At 52.1% G+C, this 23056-nt stretch overlaps 1 long non-coding RNA gene across 2 annotated transcripts; it reads left to right on the forward strand.

Moving 5' to 3' along the window:
- The first annotated feature begins 24 nt into the window (after nt 1-24).
- Nucleotides 25-13724, forward strand: LOC146543112 (uncharacterized). 2 transcript variants are annotated; one of them, XR_014887205.1, is made up of 2 exons: nt 25-9913; nt 12215-13724. It is a non-coding gene; the product is annotated as an uncharacterized LOC146543112 (long non-coding RNA). The 2 variants fall into 2 exon arrangements; XR_014887206.1 differs by having other exon boundaries at nt 12218-13724.
- The last annotated feature ends 9332 nt before the right edge of the window (nt 13725-23056 follow it).

Here is a 23056-nt window from a genome sequence, read left to right on the forward strand (position 1 = left end):
GGTCTGTAGAGGATATACTCAGCAAACAAATGTCAGAGGAGATAAGAGAATCCACTGATGTGATTTCCTGTTTCTGATTCTAGCTATTTACTTCATGGTAAAACGTGCTGCATTAGTGAGGGATGTCCACTACTGTCACTAGACCAGGAAGCAATGATCTTATGAAGAACATCAGAAACTGAATTGGTCCCCTGCTTTCCTTTCTCTCCCACTTTTTCCAAAGAAAGCTTGAAATCAATCTTGGATCCAGTGAACTAAGACCCAAATGCTGGTGGGGTTTGGGTGTAGGCAGGGTGATATCTTGACTGAAAGAATAGCCTGTTCTCCATGGCTTATCTGTGTTTGCTGTCTGTACTGTTGCAGTTGATTCCTGTTGTGCTTTTACTGTTGCCTCAGTGTAAATATCAGACAGAATATGCAGGAAGATGGATTTGGGAGAAGAATGAGTTGTGTGAGCTTACAAGTGACTTTGCATTGGTTTCAGCCCAATATATGTAAAAAAAATCTCATCAGTCCTCTGTAAACAGGAAGATGCCTGCATGAGGAATTCTGAATCACAGACTAACGCAGGTATGAAGGCACTTCTGAGGGTCTCTGCTTACCCTCTAACTCAGACTAGAGCTTATCTAGAAAAGGTTGCTTAAGGACAGAACTTTGTATTTTACCTTTAAGTTTCCTGAGGCTTCTGTTAGGCCGTTTCTCCAGCCCACTGAGGTTCCTCTGAACGGCAGCCCTGCCCAGTGTGTGTGTCAGCCATTGCCACAGTTTGGTACCATTTGTAAATTTGCTGAGGGTGTGTTCTGTCTTTGGGTTGTGAATAGAGGCATTAAACAATACTAGCCTAGTTATGGACCCCTGAGGAATGTGAGGAGTAACTGGCTGCCAGTTGGACTTTGTGCTGTTGATCTCAACTCTCTGGGACTGGAGTCTTGCCAGTTTTCCATGCAGCTATCTGATCCACAGCAAAATGATTTGCCTATATGTGTTCTTCAGACAATTGTGTCCAAAGCCATCTGAAGTTAAGCTAAACTGTGCTGCTCTCCTCTTGTCTGCCAAGCCAGTCTTAGAAAATTATCAGAGTTTTCAGGCACCATTAATCGTGCTGGTCGTGCTGTCACTTTCTTGTCCTTGTATTTTCCCAGCACTTATTTTTTCTTGGGGCTCGAATACTTCTGGTGCCAAGCCATATCATGAGACTTCTCCATTTCCTGAAGCTGAATGGAAAAAAAAAAAAGATGTAATTGAGCAAAGATGGAAATCCCTCCCAGAAGCTGCTGAACTCCTTCTTTGTGTAGTTTTCTTCCTCCTGAGCTCTCAAGTGCTGCATGAGGAAAGCAAGTACTCTTCATTGCCTCAGTGCCTTGTTTTCCATTTGAGCAGGGGCTTGTCTGTGTCTTTTGGGAAAACTGGGAAGACAGCAGAGGTTTGTGAGTGAGGAAGGGCTGCTGCCCTGTCGTCCTTGCTGTCTTTGCACTCTTTGTCTCCTGGGCTCAGCGTTGCCTCTGGTGGAGCCTGGGCAGTTCTTGTTGGCATACTCCTGATGCTGAACTTGCTGGAAACAGGAACTGCTTGTAACAATCAGTATTTTCTTGCAAAGCTTGGTTTTTAAACCATTTAAGCTGACGTGTAATCTACACAGAGCAACATTCCACACTGCTTGGAAACCTTTCACAATTAACTCCCTCCAACCTGTATTCTGCTCAGCCCCAGGGTCCACAGCTTTGTGTGCAGTTGTCTTTGTCACCGAAGTCTTCCCATATACTGCAGCCTGATTTGCTACTCTCTTGCAGCATGAACTTATTTTAATCCAGACTGACTGAGCAACTTGCAGTTAGGTAGGAAGACCTCTTGTGTTTTACCCTGTGTCAGCAGTGCTGGGGATTATTTTTTCCAGCCTTTAAGATCTACAAAGGTGGCACAAAGAAATTGAGTCCTGGAGCAGGTACTGATGATTACCTGTGTGAGTTGATGCTGCAGCTGAGGGGAGATCTGTGGGCAGGGGAGAATGGGAATGGCTGCCACTCTGCGCTCTCCTGACTTGCTTTCTTCTGAAAAGATGTGATAGATTAGCAGAAACATCTCTCAGAAAATACTACTTTTTTTTTTTTTTAGAAGTGACCATCTCAGTCTGTTGGCATTCTTAGAGATGAGAATGGTTTGACTCCCAGCAATTATACAGACTGCTGCTTTTGTATCAGCTCGCACTGTCCTGTGCTGTAACTGCCAGCTGAAGCACAACCGAACTGTGTAAAATAATTACATATTTTTTTCCTCTTTGCCTTGTCTTAATGCCCCCAAACGTAGCCTTTGGTAACCGGCAGCGAGGTGCAGTGCAGATGCAATTGCGTGCAGTGCTGTGTGCGCACACTAGAGGGTAGAGCACCACTGACTGCCTGCCACCAGCACGATGCTGCCTGAAATCCTCCCGGCTGGCATGGAACAGGGAGCTGGAGCTGCCTGCCCTCTGTTTACACTCATGTTACAGTTTGTCTTTACACCGGGGATGTGATACCTGTGGTATGGAAAAATAGCGTGTTCTCACCAAGCCTGCTGTGTCTGACTCGGGGATGGATTTTTACAATGAATTCTAATTAGCTTGAGCAATCTGGTCCTCTCTGTGTGTTCTTCCAGAGAGATCATAGTAACTAATAGCCCTGAGAGGTTCTCCGGGCTTTTTGGATGGTTAGCATTTAACTGAAATTTTGTGTTGAGCTTTGAAGCAATTCATTTGGATTGAGGTACATCAGCAGATTGATAGAGCACTGGAACTGCAGTATTGTAGTTGATAGGAGTAGCTCCAAAATTTGGTTACTGAGGCCAATGCCAGCAGAAGAATCAGTGGAAAAAAAAAGAAGGGTTATGCAGAATTAGTGGAAAAAATGTTTACAATGGCAAAGTACAGTTTACTTCTGAAGCACCTGACACCACAAGCATGGCACAACATCACATCACCCAGATTCCACCTGACACGATGATTTGATGCAGGAAATCTCTTTGTGGACTGAGTTAAAAGAGGCTGAACAAATCTGCTTGGACAGAAGGAACGTGGAGGTCGCCCCCAGATAAACACCAGTTGTTGTGAGTCTTGCTGTTTTGTCAGAACTGTTTTCAGGTGATTCCTGGTCACCTCTCTATACAACAGCATAAAGGAAACCTGTCACTGGTTTCACTTTGAAGATGCTTGAGTTAGAAGAAGTTGGCCTGCTTGCACAGTGCATGTCTGGTCTGTTCTTGCAGAAATGAAGACTTGCACTGTCCTGAACCTCACTCACCCTTGAAGTCCTGTGTGGGGCCAAAGTAAGGAGCCAGGCATTGGGCTCACAAGGAAATGTTCCTCTGTCCCATCTCAACAGGTGACTGGCGTGGCACAGCGGTTCCTGCAGGAAGGAATCAGGCACGTTCCTGACCAGTACCACATCAGGGAGCAGGTATGAAAATGCTCTGAAGTGAGACTGGTAAGAAAAGCTAATGATAAATACAAATCACAGAATTTCCTCTTGCAAGCATTTAAAACTTCAAATAATTGTAATTTCTGATCTTAATGATTTCAGCAGCCCTGGCATCACAGGGAAGCACCTTTTGGATTTATGTATTGCGTTCTTCACTACCTCCTCTGCTGTACCTGCAGCACCTGGGCATGCTGCTGTTGGGCTGGACCTGTACTGCTGCTTCTGCACATGCCTTCCTTGCCTTCCTCTCCTTTTGGTGTCCTGTTTCTCTGGACCTCCAGAGATCTGGATCTCCAGATCTGGCTGGGGTAACACCTCTGTCTGATAACTGCTCTTTTTGGAGAAGAGCATGCCCTGTGCTTGGCAGAAACCCTTCCCTGACCAGCACTAGCTTGAAGACCTCGCAGGCAGGAAGAAAATGTGTTCTTGCTGATGCTATTTCAGTGCCTGGGCAACATCTACCATTGTTTCTCTAGGCTGGAACTCAGAAAGAACGGGAACATTTTACTAGGTGTTGCAGTAGATATTCCACTATGTCCTTACTATGAAAGCTCTGGATTTCCATGGAGATCCTTCCAATTCAGGCATTGAAAGCCTGGCACCTTGATGAGGGATGGTGGATGTCCACCAGTGCCTTCAATAGAACTCTACAAAAAATTCAGATGGGAGCAATTCCATTGCATCATTTACCTCCCATAAAAGGAAGCTTTTTGTTCAAAAAGAGGGCGGTATTCTGACTGTGCTGACAGTGCTGGAGTTACAGGAGTTACATCCTGCACTTCTGAATTAAACCTTAATGATGGTAAAGAACAATTGTGAAACCAACCTCCTAGAGAGCACTGACTGCCAACTTTGGCTTTCCAACCCAATGACAATCTTTCCCACATAGCACCACAGAACTCACAGCTGGGACCGTTGTAAGGGTGGGCCCTGTTAGGCTGTAGCTCCAGGGATAAAAATTGCTGGGTACCCAGCAATTCAAGCTGTGCATCTTCGTGTCTCTGAATGCTGAAAGCCTCTGCTTGCTGGCAGAACACTCCATTCTGCCTCAGTGCTGCAGGCACTTTGAAAAGAGGTCAGGAGTTGTGGTGCAGATGGCTGGAAGGGAGCTGGGCATTTAGCTGAGTTTGACAGAAAGTCTGGAGCAGATGCCACGCAGCAGAAACTGGAGTTGTCCCTCTCCAAGATGCTGCTGGATGGTTTGGGCTTCACAGTCACCTATGGGTTGGTTGTGGTGAGGGGAAGACTCCTGGGGATACAAACAGGTACTTGAGGGCACTAAATATAACTTACCCCCTCACCCTGCGTTGTGCCTTGGCCAAAGGGCAGCACTGGGGCTGTGGGGCAGAGCTGTGCCTGTGGCTGTGCTGGAGCTGTGCTGGAGCTCCCAGAGGCAGGGAGAGGTCTGTGTGACAGGGTGATACGGATGGTTTCTTGCAATATTGATAGCTTCAGCTGGGTGTAAGGCAGGAATGGAGAGCAGCTCCACCCCAGTGCAGGACACTGTGCTGACGAGTCCTCAGGCAGGGTTTCAGCTCCGTGTTTGCTGCCATCTGAGCCCTTCTTGGGCATCCTCTGCAGTCTTTGCATTAAGCAGCACCCCAAAAGTGAGCATCGGTGTCTTCCCCTTGTTCTCCAGGTCTCGTTGATGTCAGTTCTGTGGCAAGGGAACAAGAAAGATTGCTGTATCTGTCCTCTAGTCAAACAGAGCTGTTTCTGGTTCCCGTGTTGTCATAGAAAAGAAGTCCAGAGCTCAAAAGACAGTTATTTTGGAGCTTTGTATTTTGTTTTTCTTTCCTTTAGCATCCATTTGCTATAAGCTGTGTTGGCTGATCAGGGTTGACAGAACTTGTAAGTGGTGAAATGTTAATAAATCCTGGTGATGAGTCATTAGCATACAAAGCAATCTGATGACTCAGAACACAAGGTTTTTATTATCGTTTTTTCAAGCACATGTATAGGTAGGAGCAATTAAAAATCTTGAGAAGAAATCTGTCTCAGAAGAAATTTGTTTGTCTTTTGTGAAGGCTGTGGAAGATGCTGACAAATGGGGTGGTGCTCTTTTTAACTCTGAAACCCCTTTTGCCTGAGTTGTGCTCTCCTGGCCCTGGTTCTAGTCGTGTTTCCCCCCCCAACCTCCATTCCAGCTCTGTTGGCCGTCCTCTGAGCTTAGGAAGGAAGCACTGCATGTGTGCGAGAGGAAGGAGACGGTGAAGTTCATTCCCCTAAAATGCACTTGAAGCCTCAGTCAAGGTGTTGGGGTCACTGGGTCAGAGTCATTATGGACGCGTGAAATGATGTCATCGGAGCAACACCAAAACATCCCATCCAGTAGGTCATGGCCTGATTTGTTACCAGCACCGTGTTCTCTGCTTAATCTCTAGTGAGCAATCGGGTAATTAGTAAGGACTTCTTACAGGCAGCTTCCTTAAGGAGAGGCCGAGGGACAAAGAAGGGATCTGTGTTCCTCCTCACCTGGCACTGCTGTGCTCGTGGGCTTTGGCTGCGGTGTGTGTGGAGGTGCAGGAAGCACCTGGTGTCCTCCCAGGGAAGCTCAGAAGTTCCTTCCAGAAAGCCAGTCGTTGTGACCGGTCAGATATGCAGTTTAACCCTGATTTATGGTTCCAAAACAATTATTGCTGCCTGTCTCTGGTGCCCCTTAGAGGTTCTGTGAGCCCTGTCAACTTGAGGAAGGGTGGGTTTGCCAAGTTGTTAGTCAGCTATGGCAGCTCCCAAATGGAAGAATGGGGTGATGGTGCTTCCAAGAAGCTTGGATGAAGGTGATCCTTGGTGTTACAACATGCCCTTGGGGCTGTGATGAATATGAATAGTAACTGACACCTACCAGCTTTCTTAAAAGCATCTCTTTAGAGTCATAGAATCATTGAGGTTGGAAAAGACCTCTAAAGATCAAATAGTCAGCCCATCCATCTACCACCAGTGCTGCCCACTGACCACATCCCAGCTACCACATCTCCACAGTTCCTGAGCACTTCAGAGACAGTGACTCCACCACCTCCTTGCACTGTAGACACCTGAACTGTTAGTGACCACAACTCTCCCAGTGCAGCTATCCATCCAAATCCTTACCCACCAAGCAGTCCATCCATCACATCTGTATCTCTCCAGCTTGGAGCTGTGGATGTCCCGTGGGACTGTGCCAAATGCTTTGCCCTAATCCAGGTTGAGATGTGCAGGTGGTTCAGGTATTCAGGATTTTCTTCCAGCCCAACCAGTTGGATTGAGTGCCTTGGATGAAGGAGACCGGCCTTATTTCCATCCTGCTTTTGCAAAGGAATAGCAGATCTCAGCTCAGCCTTGGGGAACTTCTTCTACTGTGCCTGTTCTTTCATGCAGCCTTTATCCAGATTTGACCTACTTATCATTTTTGTACAAACAGTTGTCAGAAAGCAGCAGGGATGGAGAGAAGATGCATCTGAGGAGTGCTGGCTCTTCATTAGAACATTGCAGAACAGTGCAAATGGCAGTGGCAGTCTGCAGGTAGGGATGTTTCAGCACACAGGTATCTATGTTACCTGATAGTCATGCATGCATACTTCATTGATGTCTGTCTGATGCTGGCTGTCACTGCGTGCTGATATTCACTGCATCCCTTTGGAGTTCCCAGCTGCTCCACGACCAACAGCTCAGGGCTTGTTGGTAGGATCTGAAATGGGATCTTTCTGCTTCTCCAGGGCTGCAGGAGGTTCCCAAATAAAGCCAACCCAGATTGACACCAACACGTATCAGTCAGGCACGGTGCTTCTCTCCCCATGTATTCAGCAGCAAGAATTCACACCTCACCCTACGCGTGATCCTTAGCAAACACTGACATCCTGCTCCCACCGCGGGGTGAAGCAGATCAAAGGAAAATGTTCCAAAGAAACGTGTACAGAAATGAAACAAGAGCAACCACAGCTTTCAGTAGAGTTGATCAGACTGCTCATAGCAAGTATTTCTCACTGATTATTATTATTTTTTTAATCATTAATGAAAGAGCTCCCAGTTTGTAGTAGTCGCTGTTTGGAAACCAGTTACCACAATATGAGCTGCCAGCATGGATTGGTGACGTTCTTAAGGCTAGAATTGTGTGACAGGGCTCAGGTAACTGCTTAAAGACTTAAGAGGCATTGCAGATGTAGGCAGTGTTTGCATGGATGCTGAGGATGGCAAAGGGCAGAGGCAGGGTGATTAATTCTTTGGCTGCTGGGCGTTTAAGAGGAGCAGCAATCAATCCAGCTGTAATGTACAGCAACAAGAAGATTATTTTTTAATGATTTTGTATTCATAAGTTGGAGCCCCTCACATAAAAGTAGGATTAAGCTGCTACGTGTTACTCTGCCTGCCTTGCCCATGTAATTTCTCTCTTTGATTCTGTGCGAAGTGCTGCTCGTAGGAACAAAGGAGTCACGCTGCCCTTACTCATTAAGAACTGCATATGTAGAACACATTGGTGTTGTCTTTAGGCTAAAAGCCCTCCCGTATGACTGGTACCATCAGACCATCTCCTGCCTCCTGGCAACTGCCTCTGTTGCCATAGGAACGCAGCTCCGCTTTCGTGCAGAGCCCCAACATTCCCATTTTTCATTCACTCTCTCACTCCATCTGTGAGTTCTGCTGCTCCGAATCCAGAGTTACTCAGCACTTCTGAACTCATTAATGAAACATTAGTTAGCAGAGGGAAAGCCACGCGATGCTTTGGGCTGTGGCTGCTGCCACTGGGCTCGGTTACTACACAGACACAGCGTGATCAGCATCCCTACCTGCATTTGTCTTTGTGGGATTGGAGCTGCCTGCATCCCCGGCTTCTGTGCACACGGCTGCAGCTGTACAGCGAAGGGCAAGAGTTTATTGCTTTCGATATCTGAGGGGCTGTAAGAAAGAAGGGGACAGAAGTCTATTTGATAGCACAAGGGGAAATGGTTTCCAACTACAAGAGGGGAGGTTCAGGTTGGATATAAGGGAGAAGTTGTTTACAGTGAGGGCAGTGAGGCACTGCACAGGTTACCCAAAGAGGCGGTGATGCCCCATCCCTGCAGACAGCCAAGCTCAGGCTGTTGGGGCTGTGAGCACTGCTGGAGCTGTGGGTGTCCCTGTGCACTGCAGGGAGTGGGACCTGATGGCCTTTAAGTGTCCCTTCTAACTTAAGTGTGCAGGTAACACAAGCAGTGGATTCACATCCTGCTGATGGGCTCCTGGGGAGGCTGGGAGGGATGCAGCTGCTGTGCTTCTCTTCAAAGCATCACAGTGACCCCGGTGTCCAACAGCCACCCTGACCTCCTGGGGACTCCCACAGGGGTTGGGTTTTGTTTGTTTTGCCCTCTGTATATATACAGGTGTCTGAACAAGAGTGGACCACGCTTTTGTCCTACTAGAGGAGTACTGCATGGGGTCCTGGGGGCAGGGAAGGAGAGGTTCTGGCGCTGCATTCACCTCTACTGAGCAGAGTCCTGTGCTGCTGAGCAGAACGGGGCCAAGGGGCTGGGAGAGGGGCTCTGCTGTGGGGCAGACTCATAGGTGGTGGGTTGGGTTGGAAGGGCCCTCACAGCCCCCAGCCCCACCCCTGCCATGGGCTGGCTGCCCCCCAGCTCAGGATGCTCAGGGTCCATCCGTGGCCTTGGGCACCTCCGTGGATGGCAGCCACAGCTCTGGGCAGCAGTGCCAGTGCAGCACTGGAGTTTTCCTGACCACTGGGAACCCCCTGAGAGCTTAACTGTGGGATAACGGCAGTGAGGATTTAAGTAAGGGTTACAGCAAGGAGAATAACACAAGAGTGCAAAAGCAGCAAGGAGGAGAAAAGATTTCTCAGCTGCACAGTACTCGGCAATGCTGCAAATCAACATCGGCTGGCTGCAGACCTGAGATGCCGGGAGGAAGCTCGGAGGTTCCCTCGTCACCAACAGCTTCGCTGCGTTCCTCGCAAGCTCCGGCTGTCGGCACGGCATCCAGCGCTCCCACCGCCAATCACCGGGAGCTGCCGCCGCGCTGCTCCCAGATAGAAGTGCAGGGAGCTGCGGGGGGATGCAGACAAAGCACGAGGGAGACAAAAGGGATGGAGATGTGAGCCGCTCCGCTTACGGAGCCCACCGGAGCCTCTGCGGCCACATTGATGCTGCTTGGCGCAGGGCATCGGCCGCTCGTCCCCAAGGGAGGCTCTTACAGCATTGATCGGCTCTGCACAAAGCCCGGCTGCGAGCTGCTCCCCAGCAGCCACCCTTCCTTGCATCCTCCTCCTTCTGTCCCTGAAAGCCCCCCGGCCGAGCTGCCCTCGGAGCAAATCTGCCCCAGGAGCAAATGCCACCTGTACCCAATGAGGCAGATCCCGAAGTGCCGCGAATGGATCCCAGGATTCTCATTTTCCTTCTCTACGTGATGATCCTCCACGAGCTGGTGAGCGGCTGGATGGAGTACCAGAAGCAGATCGCCAAGCCCAAGAAGCAGGCAGGGCCAGTCTGGTCCTCCAGGTGAGTTCCTGCCGTGTGCTTTGGGAGGAGGACTCGGGTCTGTGCAGGTGGGAGCCCTTTGTGTGCACACCCATCCCTACAGAGGTGTGTGTCTGTCATCTGCTGTGTGCTGATGCACAGAGGTAGGATTAGGTCCGTTAATCTTTTGAGCCTCTGTTGTCTGGATGCATCTTGTGTCTGACACACAGATACCCACAATTTGGGGCTTTTTCTTCTTGGAAATGCGTGTAACTCAGCATGTTCCCAATCAGCACAGCTGGGACAGCAGGCTGTGCGCAGCGCTCCGGGCAGGGCAGGGCACTCCTCAACGAGACGCAAAGCTCTGCAGGCAGTCACAGTTTGTGTCACTGCCTCCCATCCCCTCCCACCCACCGCTCTGATCCCCTCTCGTTCTCTGCCCAACAATGCAACCAGGCTCTAGAAATAAAGATGTAAGAGGAAAACCCTCCTTCCCCTTAAAATTCAGATATGTTTCTGCAAACACCATTCATGTGTTGGTCACTCTCTCCATGTAGTGTTCAGGATGATTGTGGTTTTAATGTTACTGGGGTTCTGTAAAGGACAATCTCTTTGGCAGCTCTGTGTTGGCTGCACCCTGGGACTCACTCAGTCCCTGCAGGTTTCAGGCCACAGCACCAACATGCCATGGCTTCATGCCCGTCTGATGCCTGTGACCCAGTTTGATGCTCCATCAGCAGAGCTCACAGCTCACCATTAATCCTAATCCCTCGCTGTGCAGCAGTCCCAGCAGCAGTGAGCTCCAGGGGGGGATGTCCTGGATCCCACTGGTAGCGCTGGGTCACCTGTCCTTTCAACTGCAGCTCAGGGGTGAATTTGCTGCCCAAATTCCTGGACCAGCAAAGCTGAAGTGCACCTTTTTCTGGGTAGTCATGCCCTGGGAACACGGCCATGGGTGCAGGCACCTCCAGTGGAGAAATAGCTCAAAGAAGAGCAGAGGGAGGCATTGGAGAATGACTTGCCTCAATCTGAGGTAGCCCAGTGTAGGAAAAAGGGTGCGATGCAGAAAACCTAATGAATATTTTACGTACCAGCAGCCAGCAAACAACTTGCATTCAGCAGCCAGGATAGTGTTATATGATGGTATCACACCAAAACACAAAGCCCTGGGAGCTGGCATCCAACCCAGCCTGCTTTGGGGCTGGGACCAGGCAGCAGGAGCTGTGCACCCTGAGGGTGTCCCCTCCTTTTCCGAGCTGAACAATGTGAGTGAGGGGCTGCTGCCATCTGGGAGCTGAGGGCTGTTGGATTTTAGGATATGCAGATGTTGCAGGAAGGCACCCGAGCTGAGACCAAGAGAGATGCATGCTGACTGGCATGGGGAAGCTCCCACCATCTCCTCTGCTTGCTACTTTAATGTAATTAATTCAAAAACCAATTAGGGAATGAAGTTATAAAGCAGCAGGCTAATGAGGACATGACAAAGCTGCCTCTTGGCTGTACCCGCAGCGCAGGGAGGGATTTCAGGGCTCGTCCTCCTTTTGTGGACAGCGAGCAGTGACAAGCTGTGCTGTAAAGCTGCTTTTCCTCCCTCTCCTAACCCTTCCCTGGCTGTTTCCCTCTGCAGCAAAGCAGCTCACTGCTGCCCCGTTCCCATCTCACCTCTGCTCCCCACCCGCGGGCACAGCAGGGTGATGGCAGTTGGGGTTGCAGGAGGAGTGGTGCTGAGCAGCAGTGAGAAAGAGGAGAGATTTCTAATCCCTGGCCCCAGAGGTCACTCCTGCACCCCATTTCTGCCGGGAGAAGAGGGGATGTGCGTTCCCTCTATGAATTTTGGTGTAAATCCCCACAGGCACTCTGCTGTGCCCCACGTCACCCTCTGCTCTGCTGGCACTGTGTTTAGCCTGTGCCAATGCTGCTAGGAGTCCTTGAGATAGCTTCAGCAGCCTTTGGCTGAGAGTGAGGAGGTGGAATGAAGGCAGCCCTGGGGACGCGCTGGGTCGGTATGGTGCTGCCGCAGGGAAAAGCACTCACAGGGTTTGAAGTGGGAGTTTGGAAGGGCTTGGTGTTCACCAGTCCTCCTGGTATGAGGGGACAGTCCTCAGGGCTCTTGGGAGCTGCTCACGGGGTCCTGTGTGTGCACCTCCATTGAGCAGCTGCTTCCCACAAACAGCCCCATCGCTGGGGCAGCCCCACAGCCACCATGATGGGAAGGGTCACCCCTCGGTCTCTCCGGGTACCTCAGACACGGGGACAGCAGGCCTTGCTCCAGCATGACCACGTTCCCAAACCACGTAGGAGCAGGGAGCCACTGACACCGTCTTGCTTTGCTCTCCCCACCAGCAGCACCACCAGGCAGAGCCATTCCAGCTTCGCCAGGCCGCTGGTCCACTCTGTGCGCAGGGAGCGGCACCGGGACTGGAGGAAACCAGGACGGATCATCCGGAAGGCATGAGGCCCCAAGGAGCCACGGAGCAGGGATGGCCCCAAGGAGCCCACAGCCCACATGGAGCAGGGATGGTGGCCCCAAGGTGCACCGGCCAGCATCGGCCACACCAGTCAAGGCTTTGGCCACCCAACATGGCAAGATGACTCTTCTGTCTTCCCCTTTGAGTAGACAGAGATCAGATTTCTTTGGGGAAGGATGGAATTTGCTCCTTGGTCAACCGTGAGAAGCCTTCAAATGAGCCTCCGTTGCCCAATGGGAGGGAAGGCGTTGTGGTCTGGTCCTCTGCAGGGCACCCAGCACTGAAAGCCCTCCTGGCTCTGCTGGTCCCCACCAACCTCACTGTGCAGTGTTTCTGCTTTTTGTCACCGTTGCTCTGTGGTGGAAGAGGGGAAGTGCTGGGTACTGGTGCCATTTGTGCAATGGCCCTGTAATTAGATTTCTTTGCAGCCTTCCCAGCAGATGAGCCAAGAGTAAGAGCGACTTCCTAATGAGCAGATAGAAGGGAAAGGAATACACGTTGCTCTTTTATTAGGGTCTGTGATTTAGGTGTAAAATTAGATTTTAAAGAAGGCAGAGTCAGCTCTCATGTCCTGCACAGCAGCTGTGTGCAGAATGGGCCATCTCTGGGCGCTGCAGGATTCCAACACCGCGCTCCTGCAGCTCGTGCTCAGGGCAGCGCTGGCTGCCTTGTTTGCTGAACGCCGCGTCTGCCTCCAACACAGCCTGTTTTCCTCTCTGCCAACCGTTTACAAGCCTGACTCAGGCTGGGTGATGCGTAATGCAGAAGCAGATAGGGAAGGACCTTGGGGTGGGTCGGGCATTCCTCAGCACGAACGGCCGCTGGTGCCGCCCCAGGGCAGACAGCTCAGAGACGGAACCTCAGCTCTCGGAGCAGACAGAGCTTTGTCCACGTGAGGAGGAGCGAGCGCTGTGTGTCCCGAGGCAGAAGCAGTCGGGGATTTTCTGCTCATTTCAGAGAACAAACATGCAGAGATGCCTCAGCTCTGCGATGCTGTGGCTGCTCCCCGAGGCGTCCGCTGCCCACCCCAACAATGCAGGCACATCTGCAGCAAACAGAACAATGAATAGAAAGAAGGTGCTGGGGGAAAAATGCTGGGAGGCGTTTCTGGCTGCTTTGCTTTCCTGGCATTCAGCCCCCCCAGGGTTATGGGGACGTGGCTGCCCTCCCACTGGGAGCAGTCAGTGTGCAGAGGTCTGCATTCACTCGCAGGGCAGCGCAGGACGAAGCTCCCAGCACCAGCCGGACAGACAGATCTGAATGGGACAGACGGATGTCTGAGTTGCTGCACCCCGGGAGCGGACAGCCTTGCTCTGCTGATCACACACTGGATTTATCCCTGTACGTCTCCTCCCGTTACCTCCCAATAAACTCCTTTTCAATCACCTTGTTCAGGTGTCTCTCATCCCACCCTGTATGTCTGCTTACTGCTTTGGCTTTCCCAGGGAGCTGCATGGGCTGCCGGCAGCACACGGGGTGACTCAGTGGGGCTAAAAGCAGCTTCAGAGCTGAACGTGTGGCACAAACGTTTGTTCCCTTGTTCTTTCTGCAGGGGAACGCCTGGCTGCAATCCAGGGATTTGTTTTTGATGCTTGTGGGCTTTGCTTTGTTTTTCTTGCTGTTCCTTCCCTACAAATGCTCAGGTTGCTCTGCAGCGACGCTGGGCGCTGGATCCAGCTCAGCTCTAATCCTGCTGTTGTTTTTGAGGTAAGCATACAGCTGATGGCCACATCCAGCCCTGAGCTAACAGAACAATGTGACTGAATTGCACGTTTTTCCATCCAACAGAGCCAGGAGAGACCAAAGGTGCCCGAAAATGCATCAGCCACGAGGACACCTCCCAGCCCTGCTGCTCCCCATCCCTGAACAAGGAGCCGTTCCCCCAGCTGGGCTGAGCACTGTGGGGATTTGGGATGGGCTGTGGGGGCTGTGCTGGCTGCTGGCAGTGAGGTCTGGCAGCAGAAGGGGGGAAGTCGGTCGGCCACGTGCCAGTCGTGCTGTAACAGATCTGCCAGATAATTGTAGTGTGGGGGATGCTGGGATTGTAAATGCAGAGGCTTTTGGAGCCAGAGAGTAACAGCATCATTCATTTCATCTTCTCCTGTCAGTTAGTTGTGGTGTGTGAGCTGCCCCCCCAGCTCCTCGGTGCCGTCCTCTTTGCTTTGCAGCACACACAGAGCAGCTGCGGGTCCTCCTGCACAGCACAGCACCAACCTGATGCTCATCTGCAGGTCCATCTGGGAGAAGATCTTGAGAAAGCTGTGCTCATTCCCCTGTTTCATCCCTCTGTCCAAGGGGTGGCTGGGCTCATCAAAACTTCACTTATTGGTGGCTCAGAAAAGAGGAGCTGCATCTTTCCTACGTGGATTTCTTGGGAATGCTGAAGCAGCAAAGCCCTCTTAAGGGGAAAACGGAATAGAGAGAGAATTTATGCCTAAAGTCATGAAGTGGGAGAACACCAGTGAAGGCTGCTGCCCATGAATGCTTTGTGCTGCTTCTTTCCTGGCAGGAGCAGCATGGGAATACTGAGCCAAGGAGGTTGCAGCCCTGAGCACCAGCAGCATTCTCCTGCCCCTGTCCCTGCACATCAGCATCCATCTCCCCAGCCCCTGTGATCCTAACCCAGGTACTGCTGGGCCCCAGCCAGGCTCCTGCTTCCCACATGTCAGCTCTTTCCAGATAGAAGTGTGGGGTGTAGGCATGGAGCCACAGGTGAGGGGTAGAGGCAGAGGATGGGGAAAGGTGCTTCATCTGCCTGGTAGGAAACCCAGACTGCAGCTGTTGGAAAGTCCTGGGGTTGGAAGTATGAGTGGCTGCTCATGGATCTGCCCTTGTCCCTAAATGACAAAGCAAGGAACTTCCTGCACCTTGCTCTGGGTGGCTTCCAGGGAGAAGAATGGGGGAAGGATGAAAATCTTGGAAACTAACTGCAGATTCTGTTCTGTTTCAGTATGTTGCCTGGCCAGACTCCTGCCAGGGGCTGCTCTCATCCATGCAGGATGCAGTGTTGAAGGCTCTGACTGCTGCAGCTCCAAACTCCCAATGGGAAGCAAAGAGCAAAAACAGTGTTCTAAAGAGCGGGCAGAGCTGGAACATCACTTCAGTGCCATGTGCTTCAGCCCCTCCTCGTGCCCTGCCTCAATTCCCCTCTGTAGGACAGCCAGGAAAGCTGAGCTGTGCTGGATCAGTGCAGCTGCACCTCTGAGCATGTTTGTGTCCATAGAGGGAGGCAAATTATGGGAAAGAAGGAGCCAGAGATGCAGGGAGAGGAGAGGCTTGGGTGTTCTGGGTTTATTCAGAGGCGGTGGCCTGAAGCTGTGCCAGGAGAGGTTCGGGTTGGGTGTTAGAAAACATTTCTTCTCCAAAACAGTGGTGATGCAGTTGCATGGGCTGCCCAGTGGTGGAGTCACCATCACCAGGGGTGCTCAGAACCATGGAGATGTGGCACTGAGATCAGTAGGATGGGTTGGGGCTGGACTTGGGCATCTCTGATGTCATCTCCAGCCTTCATGATTCTATGGTTCTATATTTAAGCTTTGCTGTAAATGTGTTCCATGGCTGTCAGATCCACGTTTCACTTCTCCATCTCCAAAATGCATCTGACTGCCCTTCCCTTTCCTGCCTTTCCTCTGTCAGCAGAATGCCAACAGCTGCAGATTGTGCCCATGGTTTTCTTTTTGTATGAGCCAAACCAGGCACAAGAGCCTTGACATTGTCCGGGGTTTCTGCAGGGTGCTGTGATGACCCTAAAAGCAGGACAACAGGGAGAAGCACTTTAAAGAAGCGACTGGGAGACTCCATTTTCCAGCCTGCTTTCTCTCTGCTAAATAATTCCTTGGCTGACCCCTGCCCACTTGCTTTGCAGAGGGTTTCCTGCAGCTTAATTGAATTTGTGCATACAGCAGGCCTTGTGAGACCGGCTGGAAGGCACTGTTAGTAACATCACTGCTGGATGGATCCTATTGCAAAGCCCAGGTGGGCTCCTGCCCTGCCCTGCACAGGTATGTGGGTGGCACTGAGAGCTGCTTGGCTCTGGGCTCTTGCTTACAGAAGGAAACATTTTGGTGTTCCTGAGCTGGTGCAAAACTGAGGGGCCATTTGTTTGGGGCTGTGCCTGTCCCTGCTCACATCTGCCAAAGTGTGCAGCAGAAAGCTGAAGGCTCGTATTCAAACCCACGTGAGCAAATGGTGGGGAGGGCCCACATCGGGACAATCTCTTTTGGCTCCAGCAGGGAATATAACTGGAATGATTTTGATGCTGAATGCTTTTTCAGGTCAATGTTCACATTTCTAGTTTTAACATTCTTTACAGAGAGAGTGGTGAGGTGCTGGAACAGCTGCCCAGAGAGGCTGTGGATCCCCGTCCATCCCTGGAGGTGTTCAAGGCCAGGTTGGATGTGGCCCTGGGCAGCCTGGGCTGCTATGAAATGTGGAGGTTGGTGGCCCTGCATGCAGCGAGGGGGTTGGAGCTTCATGATCCTTGAGATCTCTTTCAACCCTGGCCATTCTGTGATTCTGTGATTCTGTGAACCAACTGGCAGTCAGTAACACAATTTCAGCCACGGCTGGTTCTTGGTACCCACGTGTGTGTGCAGCCTTGCATGTGTCTGCATCTCATCCTATGTTTAACAGCCCAACGCTGCCCTATTCCAAGGACCACCACAAATCTGCACTCCAGTGTGGCTGTGCCTGTTGTACTGGGGGCCCAGTGCTGGGCACACTCTCCAGGTGTGGCCTCATGTGCTGTGTGCTGTGCTCCACCCCCACCTCCACTTCAGACATTTGTCCTTAGGGAAATTTTCAGACCGTGGTCTGTATTCACTTGCTATGAGAAAAATGCCTTTAAGCTTTTGATGCTTCAAGGTGATCCTTATTCCTTTCTGATACGAAGGAATAAGGAAGACGACTTCCGAAGGGCATTCGGTTTGCAAGGCAGACTGCATTTGTTCCAAGCTTTGAGCAAAGGTGAAGGTGCTGGTATTTTCAGACTGCTGACCTCTGCCTCTTTTAGGTCTCAGGACCCTGACACCATTTTCTCCACCCCAATGTAAGCCAACCCACGTTGGTTCCCCAGCTCTAAATCCCAACTCAGCCCTGAAGCACAGAAGTGTTCTGATCAGCAAATGGTCCGTCCCATCAAATGTTGGTCTCCTATATCATAGAATCACAGAATCCTAGAATGGCCTGGGTTGAAGAGGACCACAGTGCTCATCCAGCTCCAACCCCCTGCTATGTGCAGGGTCACCAACCAGTTGCCCAGAGCCACATCCAGCCTGGCCCTGAATGCCTGCAGGGATGGGGCATCCACAGCCTCCTTGGGCAACCTGTTCCAGTGCCTCACCACCCTCTGGGGGAAAAACTTCCTCCTAAGAGGAGAACCCTCAGTGAGAATCCTGCCAACCAGTGAACAGCCACAGGCAGTGCTGTGGTGGCTGTGCAGCCTGGGAGCACACAGATCCCAGCTCCGTGCAGCTCCAGCAGCTCCTAGTTTACCTCTTAGTACTGAAGCCCCATGAGTGCTGGTGCCATGGATGAGGAGTTGCTCAAGCACCCAAACCCACGGAAATATCCTGGAGCACAGGGAGGTGGAGCACAGGGGGTGGTGCCCAGCCACGATGCAGCCAGCTTTAACGTTTGGATTAAACCCAAGGTTTCTTCCCACCAGACACCAACCCCAAAGCACGTGCCAGGCTTTGCAAAGCACAGCAGTGCAGTGCTGAGGTTTGCATTGAGGTTCGACTGTTCTGCGTCGTATGGTGCTTTGTGTGGCACATTGCACTGAGGTTTGCAACGCGCTGCTGCACGAGAGGGAGCAAAACTGCTGCTGGCACAGGCTGGGGAACTGGCAGCCCCAATCCAGTCTGTGGGCAGCAGGCACTGCCAGAACTTGCTTGCCCAGCAGCACCGATGGCCGCAGCCCCGCATTTTTGGTTGGTGACTTAGAAATGGGTTTCCTGTTTGGGAGATGATGGGGTGCAGCCGCAGCCCATGTGAGCCCACCGTGCCAAAGCCCAGCTCAGCCCTGCTGTGTTTGCTGGGTGCTCCTTGGCTCGGTGCTGTTGCAAAAGGTTTCTTCCTGTTCCAGCAGCACAGTGACAGAGTTGGGGCTGCTCATCACTGAATTACCTTTAAAATAGCGGCAAGGGTTGCGGTCTGTGCTCTCGTCATTGCTTTGGGATACGACTCAGGGGGGAATGAGGTGCTTTTTAAAGTTTATCACATGCCAGAAAATGGAAAAGGTTTGGCAATGGGGGTGGTTGCACAGAGCCAGGAGATGGAGACTTCAGTGCCACATCCCTTGAGCTCTGTGAACCAGGGGCTTTGCAGTGCCTTCTGCTGCCCCAGCACAAACAAAGCTGCTCTGAAGGTCCTGGGGAGAGGGCTCAGAACTCCACAGTCAATGGGTGCTGATGCTGAGAAATGTTTGCTGGGGGGTCTGCACGAAGAGAGCCTTGGGATATCCGCAGCACCACTTCTGGTTGACAAAAGCCATTCCCTGGAACCTGTCCCACTGCCTCTGCCCAGACTCATTGTGTCCGCAGTGCTGCTTGGCTGGGAAAGGGACTGTCGTGAGTTGCTCCTAGAAGACATTTATTTTCCCCCCATTGTGGAGCCTTTCCATGCTGAACCTTGTCAGCACTGAGGAGCAGGCAGGGGCATCCCTTGTTGGTGCCATCTCCTCTGGCACCCCTGCAGCTGGAATAGCACAGCTCAGGGCAGCAGGAGGAGAGCAGAAGGAGAGCACAGTGTGTGTGCCTGGAGGGATTGAGCTGCCCAAGCAGACAAAAAAAAGTCTGCATGGAAAGCTGGAGTCTGGGGCCACGAACATGTGCATGCAGCTCCATCATTTGTCCATCCATCCATACACAGCTCCATTCATGTGTCTGTTTGTCCATCCATCCATATGGATGTCCATCCATGTTGTGCTGGCTGGGTGAGGGCTGCAGGGTGTGCTGCGGGTTGCTGTGCACAGTGTCACCCTGGGGCTGACAGGGACATTTCTGGGTGGAAATCCCACCCCTGGCAGTGCTGTGCTGGCACCATCCTGCTCTCGCTGCATCCTTCCATGTGCAGCAAAGCACATGAGGAATCTCTCTGGTTTTGGTGGAGTACTTTTGTTCCCTGGGCCATTTCCTTCCTTCCTCTCCTAGGATGAGCACAACCCAGTGCTGCCCACCCACCAGGTGCTGCTGGAGAGGGAGAAGTCCCGTGTGTCCCCAGGGGTGCCAGCTCAGCGCTCTGGTGCCTGAGAGGGATTTTCTGCCTCTGCATCTGGGAGGAAAGATGCTGAGCCTCCTTGGGGCATCCTGAGCTTCGGCAGTGATGTGAGCCAGCTCCAACCAAATAGAGCGAGTGCCTGGTCTCCAGCCAGGTTCCTGGCAGATGGAAACCCTGAGTGAACGTAAGAGTTTGCTTTTGCTGACCTCCATAGGAAGTGCTGTCTCTGCTCGTGCCAGGAGTGCTGGTTTTTCACACCCCTGGGTCACTGACACTGAGATCTCTGGGTGATGGCTCTGGGAGCCCAAGCAGTGGGACAGCCTCCCCTGCAGTTACTGTGCAGGCAATCAGAGGTGCAATGGAGGAGTTCAGTGCAGAGCCTTGCAGGAGGCAGTGCAATGACTTTGCAGATACCAAATGAAGAGAGGGAGCAGAGGTGCAGCCTGCTTTGACCCCTAGTGTGTGCAGCTCCCATCCTGGCACAGCTGGCAATGCAAGGTGCTGCTGATCAGCTAAATGAAGGTGAGCGCGTGGGCACTCAATGGCTGCACCTCCTCCAGCATCCAGGGGTGATGCTTCAGGTGTGGGCAGTGGAAGAGGCTCCATTTCAAGCTCTGCAGCGTGCAGGTGGGGTTTGGGTCAGGGGCACAGGATGGGCACAGAGGGAGGCAGGGGTGGGTTGAGGAAAAGCAGACTCACAACAACTGCATTTGCTGGTGGGATTAAAGCCAGCATGGATGGAGGCACTTTGATAGGGAACAGCAGCACTGCCTTTCAAAAGCATCTGCTTGCAAAATGGGTTGAACCATGCCAAACTAAGGCTCTTAGTGGTTCTTGCTGCTTGTTTTCACTTGGGCAGGGTGAGCTGCAGCCTGGGCAGGTTCTGTGCCCAAAGCACTCAGCACACCCGGCTGCCCTGCTGCAAGCTGACACAGAGCCAGCTTGTACCAAAACCAACGTGTTTGTGCAAAGAGGCAGCCTGTAGCAGTAAGAAACAAAACAAAGCTTTTGCCAAAGAAACCTCTCCCAGCTGCACTGATGGCCTCAGAGCACAACACAGCACCTCTGTAGGTGCCGTGTGGCCAAGGCCAAGTGCTTCACTGTTAGCTTCTGTACCTTGAAGTTCCAGCTCCTGGAATCATGTAGCAAGGCTGCCATGCAGGGCATGGGTGAGAGGGCAGCAGGGTGAGGAGTGGTGGTGGGCTGGTTGCTGCTTGCCTTGTGTGTCACTCACCCTTGCTCATAACTAACATGCATTATAAGATAGGACCAGTCTGCTTCTTTGGAAGCTCTGCTCAGAGCTCTTTGCGTGGGGGTTTTGCTACAGTAAATGCTGAGGGTAAAAAGAAAATAAAGTGCCACCGTTCTGCACCCTGGGGTGGGTTTCCCCTCCCTGCAGCAAAGTGCTGCAGAAAGAGCTGGGTGAGACCCCCGTGCATCCATCCACTGACTCAGTCAGGTGCAGCTGTGTGTGCTGAGCCACCTGTGCCACTGCCAGGGTTGGCAGTCTGCAAATTGGAGCTGCCCTGTTGGCAATCAGCCTCTGCTGCTTCTGCTGCTTCTGCTCCCTGAGGCCATGCATGTGCTGCATCCCCTTCCTTCCCCCAGGTTTATTTCTTTTTAGCCTCAGGTGATGGCTGTGGGATTGAAAAGGAAAACTCGAACAAGAACATTGGTGAGTGGATGGGGTTTCTGCTGTTTCTCTATTTCTGCTTTTCTCTGTGCCTGGGACTGGAGGGGCTGGGGGCTTTGTGGGGTCCCAGTGCTGTGCCAGGTCAGGCAGGACTCGGGGCTGCAATGGACGGCTCAGGCTGGGAGTGGGGGTGGTGGTCACTGAGGTGATGCTTGAGTGGGACTGTGGGCTGCCTGGGTGTGTTCTGGTGTGATGGATGGGAAGGATTGCGTGTGGATGGATATGGTATGTGTAGGGGGGTAGGTGTAACTGCTACTTGAATGAGGCGAAAGTGGTTTGGGTACAAACATCCAAGCATAAGGAGATTTGTGTTGCTTAAATGTATTTCAACTGTGAAGGCAAACTGTCAGTTCAGCTGTTTTGTGGGAAAAGTGTAAAAGTGAGCACGCATCAGAGGGAAGCGCAGATTCACCCCTGAGCCAACATCTCCTGGCCCCGGTGCTGGCACAGCGGGATGGGAGCCGTGCAGGCAGTGTGGGATGGTGGATCACACTGTGCTCCCAGCCCCAACTCCACAACCAGGTCAGCCCTGCTAAACCCTCCTGCACTGACCTGACCCACGTGAGCTGCATCCTGCCGCCCCCCAGCAGCATCCCCTGCAAATTAGGGCGCAGGAATGCCTGCGTCGCCTCTTTGCAGCATCCCTCTCACATTTCTTTACCTCTGGAAAACTGCCCCTTCCTGAGAGGTGTGCAGGAAAATCCCCGCATGCCCCCCTGCCCTCTAATCCCTTTATGGTGTTTGTGCTGGGCTCCCCACGCTGAAACTGCTCTTTGCCTTTGCTCTAATCTCCCCATCAAGCAGTTTGGGCAGGGGACAGCATGGCACGTGCTCTGCAGAACGGCCAGACCCCGTCCAGATGGAGGGAATGCTCTCACCTGGAGCTGCAGGCAATGTTTTTGGAGTTTCATTCACAGCAATCAGTGACCAGGGCAAAGCCCCTGATTCCTGGATAATAACTTTGGATAAAGCCTGAATTCTCCATCCTGGCAGCTCAGTGCTGCACTGTGCCTGGGGGAAACCAACCAGCCCCAGGAGCCCATCACCCCCCTCAGCATCCAGCTTGTGCTGGGGAAGGAACGAGCAGTGAGAGGTCCCTTGTCCAAAGTCACTCTGGCTTGCATGCATTCTTGATGAAGCGTGTCGTATTCCTGGTGTTCTTTCAACCTGGAAAATTTGCTAAGGCTTTAATAATACCTTTGGTGTAACTTGGCAAGGCTGGGAAATGCCTGGGCTGATAAAGCCTCAAAGTCAGGGAGATAACACCTGGAAGCATTTCAGCCTTGGGCTGAGCTATGGGGGGTGTTGGCTGCCGCCTCACACCCAAACCTTGTGCTGGGAAGGTGGAACTCAGCATGGAGCCTCGGTGATGCCCACTGAGCCGGAGCTCAGCCCAGCATCGCAGCCACTCTGAGGAGCGACGGCTCATCCTGCAGCCAGCTCTGCTCCTCCTGCAGCCCTACAGCTGGAGAGATCCCCCCCAAAAGAGCCTCCAGAGGTTTAATCTGCATCCATTTGCAGACACAAGGACATCCCTGCTGCTGCCTCCGCCGCTCCGTCCTGCTGACCTTGGGTGGGTGACGCATCCCGGGTGCTGGTTAATGTTTGCTGTGCCTGTCGCAGGCGGGAGACTGCTGTTTGCAAAGAGCTCGTCACCTGCAGGGGGAAATGTGGTTCCAGAGGCTCAAGGATCCAGGTTGGAATGGTGTACCGTAGAGTTTATGCTAAGGAAATGGCTGGAATTAGTCCGTGGTGAGGTAAGACTTGATGCAAAGTGGACAGCATGAACCAAACAACCAGATGTTC

This window comes from Meleagris gallopavo, chromosome 19 (genome assembly GCF_905368555.1).
Source record: "Meleagris gallopavo chromosome 19, MGAL_WU_HG_1.1, whole genome shotgun sequence".
Lineage (NCBI taxonomy): Eukaryota > Metazoa > Chordata > Aves > Galliformes > Phasianidae > Meleagris > Meleagris gallopavo.